The sequence below is a fragment of the Notolabrus celidotus genome, chromosome 23, assembly GCF_009762535.1.
Source record: "Notolabrus celidotus isolate fNotCel1 chromosome 23, fNotCel1.pri, whole genome shotgun sequence".
Lineage (NCBI taxonomy): Eukaryota > Metazoa > Chordata > Actinopteri > Labriformes > Labridae > Notolabrus > Notolabrus celidotus.
Genome location: NC_048294.1, coordinates 21,066,643 through 21,081,412, shown reverse-complemented (window position 1 = coordinate 21,081,412; position 14,770 = coordinate 21,066,643).

Genomic DNA, 14,770 nt, shown 5'->3' with positions numbered 1-14,770 from the left:
AGATTTCTGCCATCCGTGTTCACACACGCTGCTCACTTTGAAAAGTTCAGGAGATTTTTAGGATTTCCGTGCATGTGTGAAAACAGCTTGCAAGGCTCTTTCCCATCAGGCTTCATGCTGTTTTCCTACAAAACTACGGAGGAATTCAAATCGCCCTAAGTGACTCATTCATTTGGTGTTTGGACACAAAGTTTATTATCATAAATCCGGATGTTGACATAAAAGCATGCATTTCTCCCTCTGAATTATAGCTTCCTATTTCCATCACTAAATATACACGATCGACATACAATCTCTCAGCCCTGTTCCCAGCTCTCCATGTCCACTCCTCTTTCCAGTAGCTAAATGGTTATTTTCAGCTCTTGAGACAATGTGCTGAAACACAATGAGGCCTTCGGGGTGCAGCGGTAAAAAAAGAAAGGAAATCTGAGTTTTCCTGTAAATTAATGAGACACAAAGTTAACCTCAAGTGACAGCTCCACGCTCTGGGGGAAACACCCCTCAGCAGGGACTGTGACTCTGTGACACCGCTAAGGGTGGAGAAACCACAGAGCTGAATATAGAACAAATCACAGCGTCTGTTTGTCGTGACCGCTGTGTAAAGATGCCTTCCTCATGACTTTAAAATGTAATGCAGAGCGAAAAGGGACAAAGAGAAGTGCTACATTTTAACCCTTAATCTAATGTAAACAGGTGAATTACATATAGATTTCATTAAGATAAGATACTCCTTTATTAATCCCACAATGGGGAAATTCACAGAGTTACAGCAGCAAACAAGAAGGTATACCATACAAGAATTCCAACAAAAATGTATATAGAAAAAAAATGTCCATCAGAGATGACCATTATTCTCTTGTCAGCCACCACCTCCACAGGGTCCAGGACTCAGCTGGCCTTCTTCACCAGTTAATAGAGTAATTAGCTATAGAGACAGTCTTTACCACAGTGACAACAGGCAGACGGGACATGTGACCAGCTCCTTTACTCGGGTTAGTTTTTGACATGTATGTGGTCGTCCCTTGTGTCGCTTTTGTTGACAAGAATCAATCTCTGTTGTTATTTAGTTTTTATCAATCTGAAGCGTTCCATTCTATTCTGCTTTGATCTGTTCTGTTCCATTCTATTCTGCTTTGATCTGCTCTGTTCCATTCTATTCTGCTTTGATCTATTCCATTCCATTCTATTCTGCTTTGATCTATTCCATTCCATTCTATTCTGCTTTGATGTGCTCTGTTCTGTTCTACTCTCCTCTCTGCAGTTGGATTTGAAATGTTGGTGTGATCAGGTCGTATTTGGTGTTTATTTCTATTATTATGGGGTTTCAGCCAATCAGAATCAATTATTTAACACAGCCGGGTAATAATCTGCTGTAAACAGGTGAGTTGTAAATAAATTCAGCCGTACAGTTGTCATGAAGAGAGAAATAAGCTTTAGGGACCAAGACTGTTTTTGTACCAGGCTGTAAACATGTTTATTTCTGTTTTAACATTTTAACATAGGGCTCTAAGGGGACCGACTCACTGCAGGAGATAACCTCTAGTGGACGCTCCAGGAACAGCAGCTTCATTTTTCCTCCCCCTAAGCTTTGTTAACATGTGAGCTGACTATCATGGGGTAACTGTGGCTGTAATTTGGCTCTGTATAACTAAAAACATAGACAGAAAACTGATTGAGCATGAGGCAAACATAAGCTTTGGTAGCCTGTACACACTGCGTCTGTCACACTCCTGTCATGTTAAACAACAACATCACACTGCTGTAAGCCTTGCACAGAGGCCAATTATCTTTACAGTTATGGATATTATAAATGCACCACTATTCTCCTACTAGTTGCCACTGTACTCGTGTGTTCATAGTGAAATGAGAAGGTATACAGGTACCTGCTCATCTGAACGTCATGAAGTCACCTCTCCTCGTCCATGTCTACACGAGCCACAGGAATAAAAACAGAAACAAGGCTTCAGAGTCTAAACAGTGCATCACTCCAACAGGAAGCATAGAATCAAGCTGATTTTGTTGCTGATGTTTGCTCACAAGGCCCGCAGTTTGAACAAAGTGTTAGAGAGCCAGGCTGTGGCTGACGGAATATAAACAAACAGTCTTGTTTAGAAGGTGAAACTAAGAAGGTAACATGTTTTAAATAATCACTATTGAAGTCGTATGACTGTAGCTCAAGATAAAATGCGTCTCTGGAAGTCAATCTTTATTAATGTAGTGCCAAATCCCAACAAATGTTACCTGAAGACTCTTTCCAGTCCCATCTTACAGACAGGACTCAGTCAGATCTCATCTTAATCCACCATGAGCAGAGCACTTTGCAGCATTTAGCAAGTTACAGTGGCAAGGACAAACTTCCTTTAACAGGCAGAAACCTCCAGCAGGACCAGACTCATGTTAGACACACATCTGCTGAGACCGTGTTGGAGAGAGGGATAGAGGGAGATGAAGAGAGACAGAGACGATAGTAGTGGTAGCAGCTGGAGTCTGGCACGTCCACAGCAGTAGGACATCTACGTGCCTGACTTTGCAGCTCGTTTCTCTTAATGAAAATCTTTAGAGCCCTCATCAGCGTTGAAGGTTAGGATTCTACATGCTCACTGTCACGCTCATTCCTTCAGTGCCTCCACCTTCAGGATTTACGGGATCAGCGGAGCAGCCGAGTTTCAGCTTCATGTAAAGCTGATGTTTGTTTAGTCACAAAGCATCAGCGGACATGAGAATAATCTGAGCAGCTCTGAGCTCTGTAGAGATCCTGCTGATGCTGGGCGGGGTTAGCCTACTTCTTACTGCAGGTGGAAACATACTGAGTTCACCTGCTGCAGCAAAGTCATGTTTAAACTTAAGGTCCTATAAACCCAAATTTACAAGTGTCTCCTCTCTGGACTCTCCTGGATTCATAGAAATAGTTTCTAACATCACAAACACAGCGGCATATGAAACACGGATGTTTGTTTATGCGTTTGAGAGAGAATAATGTGCTGTCACTGATCAAATGATTGGATTCATGTCAGAGAGAGAAAGAGCGGACTCTAAAAGCACAGGTCCTGAAATTACCTTCACATGTGAACACATAAACGAGTTTCTCATCCCAACTTCACTCGGAGTATTTCCAACTAGCCCCCTCATTTAACTTTAGGAAAAAGTGTATGTCTTGCAACGGGGCAAAGCGAGACGAAACAGGATGAACATAAACATCTGAGGTTAGAGAGGACCATTCATTCAGACGACAGAGAAGACATGAGAAAAGGAGAACTTGAGTGAATATGGCTGCACACTGAAGCAACGACAAGATCTGTGAGCTTCTGGTGACGAAGGCCCACACAAAACTTTTCAACATATGCAGGGAGCAGCTGAAGACTCTGTCGAGTACAAGCGAACATGCTTTGTGAACATGGTTTGCATGTAAAGGACCAAATCATCAAGTTAAAGGAAGTGAAAAAACAACAGCTCATTTTGGAGAACAGGTAGAGGGAGAGTTTGCAGAGCAGGAGCGTCTACATCTCTCAGAATAGAGGGAGTGGAAGGAGGTGTGGCTCGGGAGATGCATGCACATGTCCCTCAGCTGGTCTGTTCATAACTTTCAACGAGTACCAGTGATTATTTCATGGGTTGGATGTTAACTGTTGTGTGTTCATATTACTTTGAGTTCAGATTATTCAGCTGATTCCCTTTTAGAAGGTTTGTGCAAAGCAGAGGCAGATTTATGCTGAAATAAAACAAACATAAACCATTTTGTTTTCTGAAAGTTTCGTACATCAGAAAAAGATCAAAGTTTAAAGCTTTGAATGTGGAATTATTTCTGTTATCAGAACAATATTTTGGGGCATCTTGATGTGGTGTTTCCCTCAGGACCCGGTGTTTGGCTCCACGCTGACAGAAGAACACATGCTGATTGTGATGGAGTATGTTTTATGTTCGCAGAGTGTCATCGGGGGATTGTTCTCTGTAATCTTGAACACACACTCTGTTTGCTAAAGCTTTAGAGCGCACACACACACCCTGCGGCTGAGTACTGGACACACACCAGCTTCTTTGGACTGAAGGAGGAGACAAACTCACAGAAAGTTATCTCACAGTGTTTACATTTAGAAACACAGAGTCAGAGTTGATGTAAAGTTAGAGTAATTGATATTTTAGGAACCTGTTTGCTCCGATGCAGCGTCAGTGTGTGCAGCAGGAAGCGTCCCTGCAGCTAAATTTAGCATTAAAGCCTCTAATCTGTTAACTACTGCCTTTGTTAAGGAGAAGAGCACCAGCTGCTCCTGACATGCCTCCTCCTCCTCCTGCTGCTCCTCCTCCTCATATCGCCCCGTTCAGGAACAGCACTGTGACAGAAACACTCGGGGCTGTAGGTAGAATACTCCAGAAGATGGATATGAAGCAGACTGAAGGCAGTGAACAGCTGTTTTGGATGAAACAGGAATGTTTCCACAGCAGGACTCACTTTGTCCTCTGTTTTATCTCTAAAGAAAAAATCCTGTGAACCCCGTCCTCCTGTTTGCAACTCACACAGGTCCAGATTTAATTAGTTACACCGATCAGAAAAACCTGTAGCTCTTCCCGAGTTTCCTACACCAATAGCTATGTAGAGCCACGGGCATCACAAACTTAAAAAAAGTCTCACCTTCTAAGATCTCTGTGTTTATCAAGTGGAAGTGCTAAAAACTACAGTTCTTTGAGCGTCCACTTAAGGCTGGCTGCAGAAACACCGGAAACCACATACACACCCAAAGCCGATCTTTACAGCTGAGATAAACATGTTTACAGCCTGGTTCAAAAAACGGCTTGGGTCTACGTAGTTAATTTCTCCATCGGCACACACTGTACAGGGGGTTCATTTTGAGTTTTGCTCAAATAAGGACTTGACTGACTTGATTGACAGACGGAACACTGTAGCTGTTAACGAGGAGGCTCAAACCCTGCCTCTTTACCTCACACTTGCTCGACAGCAGTTGGGTTGAGTTCAGCATTTCCAATATGGCTGCCGCCGCCGATTGGCTTCAAAACAGGGTTCAGGAACAGATGGGTGACCTCTTGGGTACTATGTCCATTATTAAACAGTCTATGGTGTAAATATATATATATATATATATATATATATATATTGTCCCTCAGAGCCCAGAGGGAAAGATGTTACAGGAATTGAATACCGGGGTAGAAGTGCAAAAAACTGCAGTTCCTGAAGTGTCCACTAGAGGCTGGCTGCAAAAGCCAAATAATCCTCATTAGCAACCATGTTAAAATGTCCAAATAACTAATTTCTTTATTCATACTCGCTGTATCTGAATTATATTATGAGTCATCTGTTTTTATTTAATCAAAGATAACAGTTGCACATGAAATCACCAACTCAGGAGTTTCTCTGTTTGTTTGTATTGTATTTATTTATTTTATTTTATCTAATTTAATCATCATTTTAACTGATTCATTCATTTATTGGTCTTTTATTGATTTATTTATTATTTTAGCTCTTATTTGTCTTGTTATTGTTCTTTGATATACTACAATATACCATTCATACTTGAATAAGTATGAATGTAAATTAACTCTTGTTGGTGTAGATGTACAGTTACACATTTACCAAAAATTATAAATGAGACAGGAATACATATCTGCAATGTATGTAACACAATGGCTCAATAAAAAAATATTTGTGGAACTTGAAGTCACATAATTACAGATGGGCTGGGAAAACTGACAGGTTGTCTAGCCTATCAGAGTGACTGGACTATTGCTGGTTTTCTAAATCGACAGGAAATTATCCCATTATCACAGGAAAACAAGCTTTGTTATGATGATATAATATAAATAAGCCAGCAACCTGAGAAGACAAGTGAAATTAACAGCTATCACCTGGAAACTGAGTAGATTAAATATATGGATGCATAGCTGCTTCCTTGTTTAATAAATAACATAATACAAGCTGAATATTCTGCACTGAGACACGAGCTGAGGCCAGCTGAACTTCAGATTTAGCAGCTGCAGCTCAGAAAGGAGATTTTTACACTGAACCCTGACAGAGAAAGAAAAGGATGCCATGCTTCTGACTCTCTGTGATCCAGATTAACTGGGACACAAAGACAAGCGCAGAGCTGTAACTAATTTATCACCACATTTTTAAGATAAGAAAATGTATCAAAGTCTGAGGATCCTGAAGTGTCTTTAAAGAAAGGAATGATTCCCTGTGAACGGTGAGACCTCAGTCTGCAGGGACCTAAAGGTCTGTGTCACAGCGAGTGTCAGAGAAAGTAAATCTCACAGGACTGAAAACATATGAGATCTTCATCTTAGAGGTCTGAAGCTGGATTTAAAGTCTAAAGAGGCTCAAATACTTTCACTGCAGCTGGGCATCAGAGGTAACGCAGTCTCGTCCAGGACAACACATTCTGTCAAAGATCTAGAGCACAGAGAGAGAATGGTGAAACAAAGAATCTCTATGAAAGGCTTAAAGATGTCAAACGACACCGAGCTATGTTAAAGAGGAAGATGTATGTCAGACAGAGTGAAAACCATCAGAGGGTGGCAGAGCAGTGTTCTGGTTTCTGTCTGGTGTCAGCAGGCTTTTGTGTCCAGTAGGTCTTTATGGAGAGCAAAAGCAGGAGGAACATAATCCAGTGTAATGCCATCCCAGTTCCCATGGTTGTAAAAGTAGTTTTCTTCTCCTCTTGAGGACAGACCTGACAAAGCTTTTTACTCTCAGCTACAACTATCCTGTAATTACAGATTCTGATTCAGAAACATGTTGAATCTGGATCTCAGGGTCTGGATTTTAGTCTGAGAAGAGATCTGGGCTGTTTCCGAAACCGCATGCTACATACTACTTACTAATGTAGTAGGCAGTAGGTATTGCCTACATACTGCGTTTGAATTTGGTATGTAGTATGACTGTTCTGTTCGATCTGTGTTGCAGTTCGCTGGGCCAGACGTCACTAGATTTCCGGTTTTGGAAAGCGGAAGTAAACAACGGCGAAAAACTGCTTCTTTAGCATCCACTCATGATTTAAAAAGTTAGGAAGTGGTTTATATGTAATTTAATAACCTTCACAACACCCAAAAACAGATTTCCTCCTGTCAAAAAAGAAGGAAAAAAAAAAAGCGGAACGAGCGCTGTGCATTATGGGAAACAGTACGCCGGGGAGACTAGTCCGATGCATACTGTGAAATTTTCCCGAATCAGTAGACATCCGGGGAGTTTTGGCATACTGCAGATTTTGCTCTTGTTCACATACTGCTTACTACATACTGAATTTTGGCCAAATCAGTACGTACTGCTAGTATAGAAGGCGGTTTCAGAAACAGCCATAGTCTCTGTCTGTAGTCTAAGTAGTATCGACCAATCAGGTGTCTGCAGGAAAAAAAACATCTGTATGGACAAGCAACATCAGGTGTTCTAGAATTCTGTCTTTGTTCTCAGAATACTGCAGAAGGAAGCCAGAGTGAAGCCTCTGTGGAACTTACTATTTACAGTGAAACTGAGATTCACTACAAACAGATGAACAGGTGCTAATTTGGGGGATGTACTGCACCAAGAAATTACTATGTCTATTCTCTAGACATATCTGGAGGGGTGAATTTCTGTTCTCTTTTATTCTGAACACATGGTCACTTCTTAAATTTCGAACTGGGCTGTAAACAATGCAGTGCACTGGACAGAAAGTCACAGTGAAACATCTGTGGAATTTACTGCTTACAGTGAAACTGAGACCCACAAGGAACAGATAGTTAAGTGCCTCCTCAGGGGATATGATACAAAAGAACAAAATACTACCTTCACACAAAGCTATGGAAATTAACACACTAATCACAACCTGGACTACATGTTAGCTTTAACCTGGACTACATATTAGCTTTAACCTGGACTACATGCTAGCTTTGACCTGGATTACTTATGCTTCAGGTCAGTCAGAGAAGATTAGCTCTCTAAAACCTGCTGGACAAAATGCCTTGACAGTAATCCGATGAGAGCTGTGTGTGTCTGAGAACACAGAAGACACAAACAGGATAACAAACAATCATAAATGTCTGATCTGATGATCAATAAATTAAATTAACAGAATAATGTATTTTTTTTTAAACGCATGTTAGTCTTGTTAATTTCTATGACTGATAATGAGACCTGTGATTTTTAAAGTTGCTAACAGAGTAAGCCGGTCGAAGTGCTTACTCTAAAAAAGAAAAATATTCAGTTAGTCATTGTAACAGATGCGACTTCCGGTCAGAGCTTTCAAAATAAAATCCCTGTCTCTTCATGTTGGCTGCAAGACATAAAAGGAGGGGATTTTGTTGGCATCTGATAAACCAAGGTTCACATTGACAATGAAAACTACCAACATGCAGTCATTTTATAAGTACTAAATTTAATCAATAACTGTTACTTTTTGCTGTATACTAACACAAGATATTTTTATACCAAATACTTAATCGCTATTTTAATTATTTTTTTTCAGTTGTCATTTTATTTGGTAATTTTGTGATGAGTTACAATTATGGTGACAACGGTTTTCACGTTAAATCAAGGATACTTTTGTAACACATGAAAATGAATGAATTAAATGAATTTTTAACTTATTAACATTCTATTTAACATTATTCCTGGTAAATGTGCTTAAAATGAGCGGCTTCGGTGCAGTCAAAATCAATCATGTGCCACAAGAACTGTTAAAATCCACACTAAAACTATAATATAAATACTGATTTTTTTTTCTCAATCCTGTATATTGAAATAATCTCTGACTTCGTGGAACTGTACGTATTTGGAAGAACTCTGAGAATGTGATAGTTTTTAATTTTAACTTGCTGACTACTCCTTTGAAATATTTCACCTTTGAGATCTTGTTTATATATATCATTAAAAAGAAACATGTTGTGTTTCCTGTTAAATTACGATTTGTATATAGGTATATATAAATAAAAGAAACTAATCCCGTTGAGTTAATAACTCCAAAATAAAAATAATAATTTAAATATGAAACGTGTCTTTTTTTCTACTTTGTCTCATATTTGAGCTTTTATTTCTAAAGGGAAGAGGTCATCCGGTGTGTTTTAGAGTCCCGTCCCGGTCCTGTCCCTTACTATTTAATGTTAGATGATAAAACAGACTCACCCTCTTCTGTCAAACGTCCTCTTTGTGGACGGTTTCATAAAAATCTCAGCCGTGTAGTATGAGATAAAGTCCCTCTCCTGTTTGTCCAGCTCCCCCGGTCAGACCTGCAGCTTCTCCCCGGACTTCCAGCAGCAGACGGCGGATAAAGTTCCTGAAACCCCCCAGTCCCGTGCTTCAGCTGCGGACGCACATGGAACCATTCCACGGTACTCCGGTGAATCAGAAAGCGATTATTCCGTGTGTTGAGTCAGTCTGCAGTCCGGCATGTAGTCCGATGCTTTATCTGAAGTCTCCTCTCGGTGGTTCATTGATTCCTCCTCTTCCTCCTCCTCCTCCTCCTCGCCCCCTCCTCTCCTCCAGGCTGGCACTGACTCCGGCTTAACATCTACCTCCCCCCTCCGCTGCCTCTACCTCTGACACACTTAGAGAAGTCAGCAGTTCTCCATGTTTGTCTCAACACACTGTGAAAGTTTGGGGGCAGAGGATCTTAACCAGCTGCTGCTGTTAGTTTGAGCATCACTTTAAAATGTAAACAAAAACAAACAGATGTGCAGGAAACACAAGGATTGATTTGATCTGTGTGATCAGGTTTGTGCTGTTCTGCTTATTCAGAACTATCAAACATATGGGGGTTTGACCAATCAGAATCAAGTTTGTAACACAGCCAGGTGATTGGTATGAAGGCTGGGTAATAAATAGGTGATGTATAGTGAGCAGGTGGATATGTGGATTAGAATCCTGACAGGGTGAGCTAGAATTGACGAGAAGCGAACAAACAGTCTGTGTTTCTTGGTAAATTATGCCAAATTATTTGAGAGTGTTGACCAAACTGGACAATCACACGTGTCCAAGTTTCCACGATGATCTTTGTTTGTTATAAACTACAACCTTCCAAAGCTTTGGTTCGCATCCACTATTTTATCTCCAAAAGTAAACAGTAGTCGCACAAACCCCAACGACTCAGGGACAAATACAAAAAGCACATGTTGACGTTTTTCCTCTAGTGACTAATGCTGCCTTCAAATGAAACTCATAAAGTCGTGAAAACACTAAAATTATAATTTTTTTATTTGTGCTGAAACAAACAACAGGAACAAAAAACTAATCTGCAAAGTCACAATCTAGATTAACACTTGCAATAGCTCTTAGGGCCAAAAATATATATTTTGTAGAAAGTAACTCATATTTTTTTAATTCTGAGATTAAAGTCAGAAAAAAGTTTGGATTTTGGAGGGCTGGCGACCCCCCAAAAAATGCCTGAGATTTTTTTTTCCTGAGAATTCTGACTTCTTAAAGTTTTAAAATGATACCTTGAAAATTATTTTTTTCCTCGCTTGTCCTCAAATCTTTTTTTTTTCCATTGGCCCTAATCCTCTTCCATACCTTTCAATTCTGTGTGTGGCTAACATTAATCAATATGTTTCACAAGCTGCACTCTTTTTAACTTTTGCTAACTTAGCTAACTTAGCTCCTCTAACTACAGACCCTGTCATTTACATAATAACGCATTGCATTTAAGTGAAACTGGATGACAGGAACTCTGAAAACATCATCAGACATGTCACAACTCATGACGTCAAGCTTTCAGAAAAACTCGACTTACACTATCCTGAGTATGATTAGAGTGGGGTGTTCGTATGGTCTCTTCTCATGAAGACAATGAACACGACCCCATTTGAAGGCACCATTAGCGCCGCAGTATGTCTTAAAGGTACATTCCACAATTTCAACTTTTACAGAATGTAGTTTACAGTTTGTAACAAACGATGAATAGAATGATGTTTAAATTTGTTACAAAGTTGATACAAATTTGTGAAGAATTTGTCAATAATAATTGAATACATTGTTACAAATGTTTTTAACATTTGGTAGAATTTATCTACATTTGTTTGAATATGAACTTTGTGATACATTTAGAAAAAAACAGAGTTATTCTGGTGTTTCAGTTTTAGCATCCTCTGTGTGTGTGTGTGTGTGTGTGTGTGTGTGTGTGTGTGTGTGTGTGTGTGTGTGTGTGTGTGTATGAGTGTGTGTGTGTGTGTGTGTGCGTGCGTGCGTGCGTGTGTGTGCATGCATGCGTTTCCTGTGTGTTGCTATGGCTTTCTTCCTGACTGAAACCTTCAGATGAAAGTTTAAATCTCTGTGCAGCTATTCTGAGCACCTTTTCACAATATGTGAGACATGACTAAATATTACATCCCGTGTTCTGAACATTTTGTAACATTTTTAGTTGTAGTATTTTAAAAGCTATGCAGGACGTTTAAACAGCTTGCATGAAACAGTTCAAACTTTTTGTTACTGGATTCCTGATCGAGCCCATTCTCTCTCAAGGTCACTGCACTATTTGGCCACAGGGGGGCACACTGTGCACGCATATCAGAACTAGGTTCACCATGGATATGCAGATAAACCCATGGGAACTAACTAGTGTTAAAGTCATGACGCCTTCATTTCTGAGTAGTTTTGAGAACACAGGAAACCACAGACTCACATTACATTCGAGTAGGAGGCTTAAAGTGCTTATTTCCTTTGGTTATGTCGAGCAGATGAGCGCTCAGAACAGTTTTGTGATAAGGCCTTTGTGGATAATGCAATTGTCACCAATAGGATGTGGGTAGTTGTGTCATTCTTGCTGTCTGGCTGCGTTGGATGCTGCATCACTTCATCTTGTGGTTTTTCTTTGTATGAAAAAACATGCCTTATGTATTACAAGCATGCTGCAACCTTTGTGATGAAAAAATGAAGCCAACATTAAAGTCCAAAGGATTGCAGTTCCTCCCCTCCACTAGGGGCTAGCTGCAAGTAAGTCAGTCCCCATAGAGCCCCATGTTTAAATGTACAACTTTACAGCAGAAAGAAATATGTTTACAGCCTGGGTCTATTAAGCTTAGTTATAGATAGATAGATAGATAGATAGATAGATAGATAGATAGATAGATAGATAGATAGATAGATAGATAGATAGATAGATAGATAGATAGATAGATAGATAGATAGATAGATAGATAGATAAGGCCCGCCTCAGCTCCACCTCTTTGCCTGTATCTACCCATCCAACCATTACTTTTACCGCTTATCAGTGTCACAGGGTGGAGCCTATCCTGGCTATCATTGGGCAAGAAGCGGGGTACACCTTGGACAGGGTGCACAAACAACCATTCAAGCACCAATTACAGTCACCAATCAGCCTGATGAGTGTGTCTTTGGACTAGGAGGGAGCTAGAGTACCCAGAGAGACCCCACGTATGCACATGAAGAACGTGCACACACCACACAGAAAGGCATCCAGGGATTTGATCCATGCAGGAAGGCAACAGTGTTCAAATACAGGCTGAGGCAGTCAGCCTTTTTCAGTTATGCTCAGACGTGTGTATTTGTAATTCCAGTTTATACATTCAGACTGGCATGCAGTGTGACAATGTTTATGGGGCAATTAAAAGCAGGCTGTCCAAACTCATATTTCCCCCGTGGTTTTGAGCTGTCTTCTCGTTTTGTTCTTTTTAGTGACTTTACTGTTTTTATCTGTAGCTTTGTAATTGACTGTGTCAGACAAGATAATCCCACAATAGTCAGTTGACAAAGGCAGATGTGGCTGAAATGTATTTCTTCAACATACAGTAGCTTGATACGTTAATGAATAGAAAAATCTGCTATAGAGAGAGTTTTTACCACATTGTCAACAAGCAAAGGGGACATGTGACCAACTCCTTTACGCAAATTAGTTTGAAATGTATATGATTGTCCCTGGTGTCGCTTTTACTGTCTAGAATTAATCACTGTTGTTATTCTGCTTTGATCAATCCAACGTTCTGTTCTATTGTGCTTTAATCTGTTCCGTTCTATTCTCCTCTATGCAGATTGATTTGATATGACGTGTGTGATCAGGTTGCCCCTGGTGTTTATTTCTACTGTTATGGCATTCAGTCAATCAGAATCAAGTATTTAACACAGCCAGGTAATAATCTGCTGTAAACTGGTGAGTTGTATATAACTTCAGCCGTACAGTCGTCATGAATAGAAAAATGAGCTATAGAGACCCAAACTGTTTTTGTACCAGGCTACAAACATGTTTATTTCTGCTGCAACATTTTAACATGGGGCTCTATGGGGACCGACTCACTGCAGGAGACAGCCTCTAGTGGACACTCCAGGAACTGCAGTTTTGGACATGTCTGCATCCGCTATAATTTCCAACATGCAAGGTTAAGTCTGCTTACAAAATCAGACTTGACGTATAAGGTTGAGCATGTGACTCATGAGTATCTGTTTTCACTTCATACATCTGCAGAAAGCTTGTGGGTTACAGTGCAACATCGGAGCGGGGGGTTATTCACATATCTAAGCGAATAAAAAACAAACCTGAGTCATGAGGTTGCCACACTCACATCATGGTGTCTTTACAGTCATATGTTGATCACTTCTCAGTGTGGTTATGCAAATAAGTGCTAACAGTAACACTTTACATCCACTGATGCAATGAAAAGAAGAACAGAGTCCACGGGTAGACGGAACTGTTGTTGAAAGATAAATTCACATCGTTAGAGAGGAAGGTTGGTGAGCTGGGGTCAAACATCAAACTTATATGTATAACATTTTTGTATTTTTTTTTGGTTAGCTTAAACATTTTGCTTCAAAAGCCACATTCTGACCACTGATGTAAACATTTTGTTGATTCATTTTCTTTCTCTTTTAAAACCCCCAGCTCACCAAATTTGATCCCTACTGACTGATTAACTGTGGAATGCAAAAGCCTTATGTTACACCAGAGATAGACCAGAGTAAAAAGTTTCCACCTCAGCACCCAATCATCAGATATAACTGTCATGCATCTATCACAATACGGAAGTGGTCCTCCATGATTTCAAGCACTAATTGGCTTCACGGTCACCGCTTCAGCTTGGTTTTAAATCTTATCTGACAGATCAATCTCAGTTCGTACTGTATTATGTTAATAAATAGTCCTTTGAGCGCTAGCTCCCAACATGCAGGCCTGCTCAACGTACCTTTAAGTCTCTAAAAGTAGTATGGGAGTTAGAACCTTCAGTTATCAGGTTCCTCTCCTTTGGAATCATCTACCAGTCAGGGTCCGGGAAACAGACACCCTCTAATTTTAAGAGTAGGCTCAGGCTTGGACCAGCTCTTAGTCATGTTGCATTAGGCTTAGACTGCTATAGGCTTAGACTGCCAGGGGACTGACACTCTGGGATCTTGTCTTTCCCGCTCCTCCCTCTCTCTGCATGTCTCTTACTTTAACTCTCCCTGTCCCATTAAAGTTACTAACCATAGATGTTTCTTGAGTCTCTGAGCTCCCTTGTCTCGTAGGTTCCTCTTGATCTCTGCAAATAAAGATTGATTAGTTGATCTAAGACAGCATGCAACTACACGTCCTAATTATACCTGGTGCTTTAATATCTTATGAAGAACATGACCACTAAAAGCAGGTCCTGGAGTGAAGGTGAGGATGACTGAGCTGTTTGCAGCTCTAGATTGTACTGGAAGATGTTTTCATGTTTGTTTTCACACAGATCCAGGAGGATTAATACCCATGAGGTAATTTTAACCAACATAATTGACACAAATGACTCTGCCTTTGTTTTAGATGAATTTTTAATTCATTCATAAAATATAAAAACACATTATTTATATTTCATATATTTCACAACA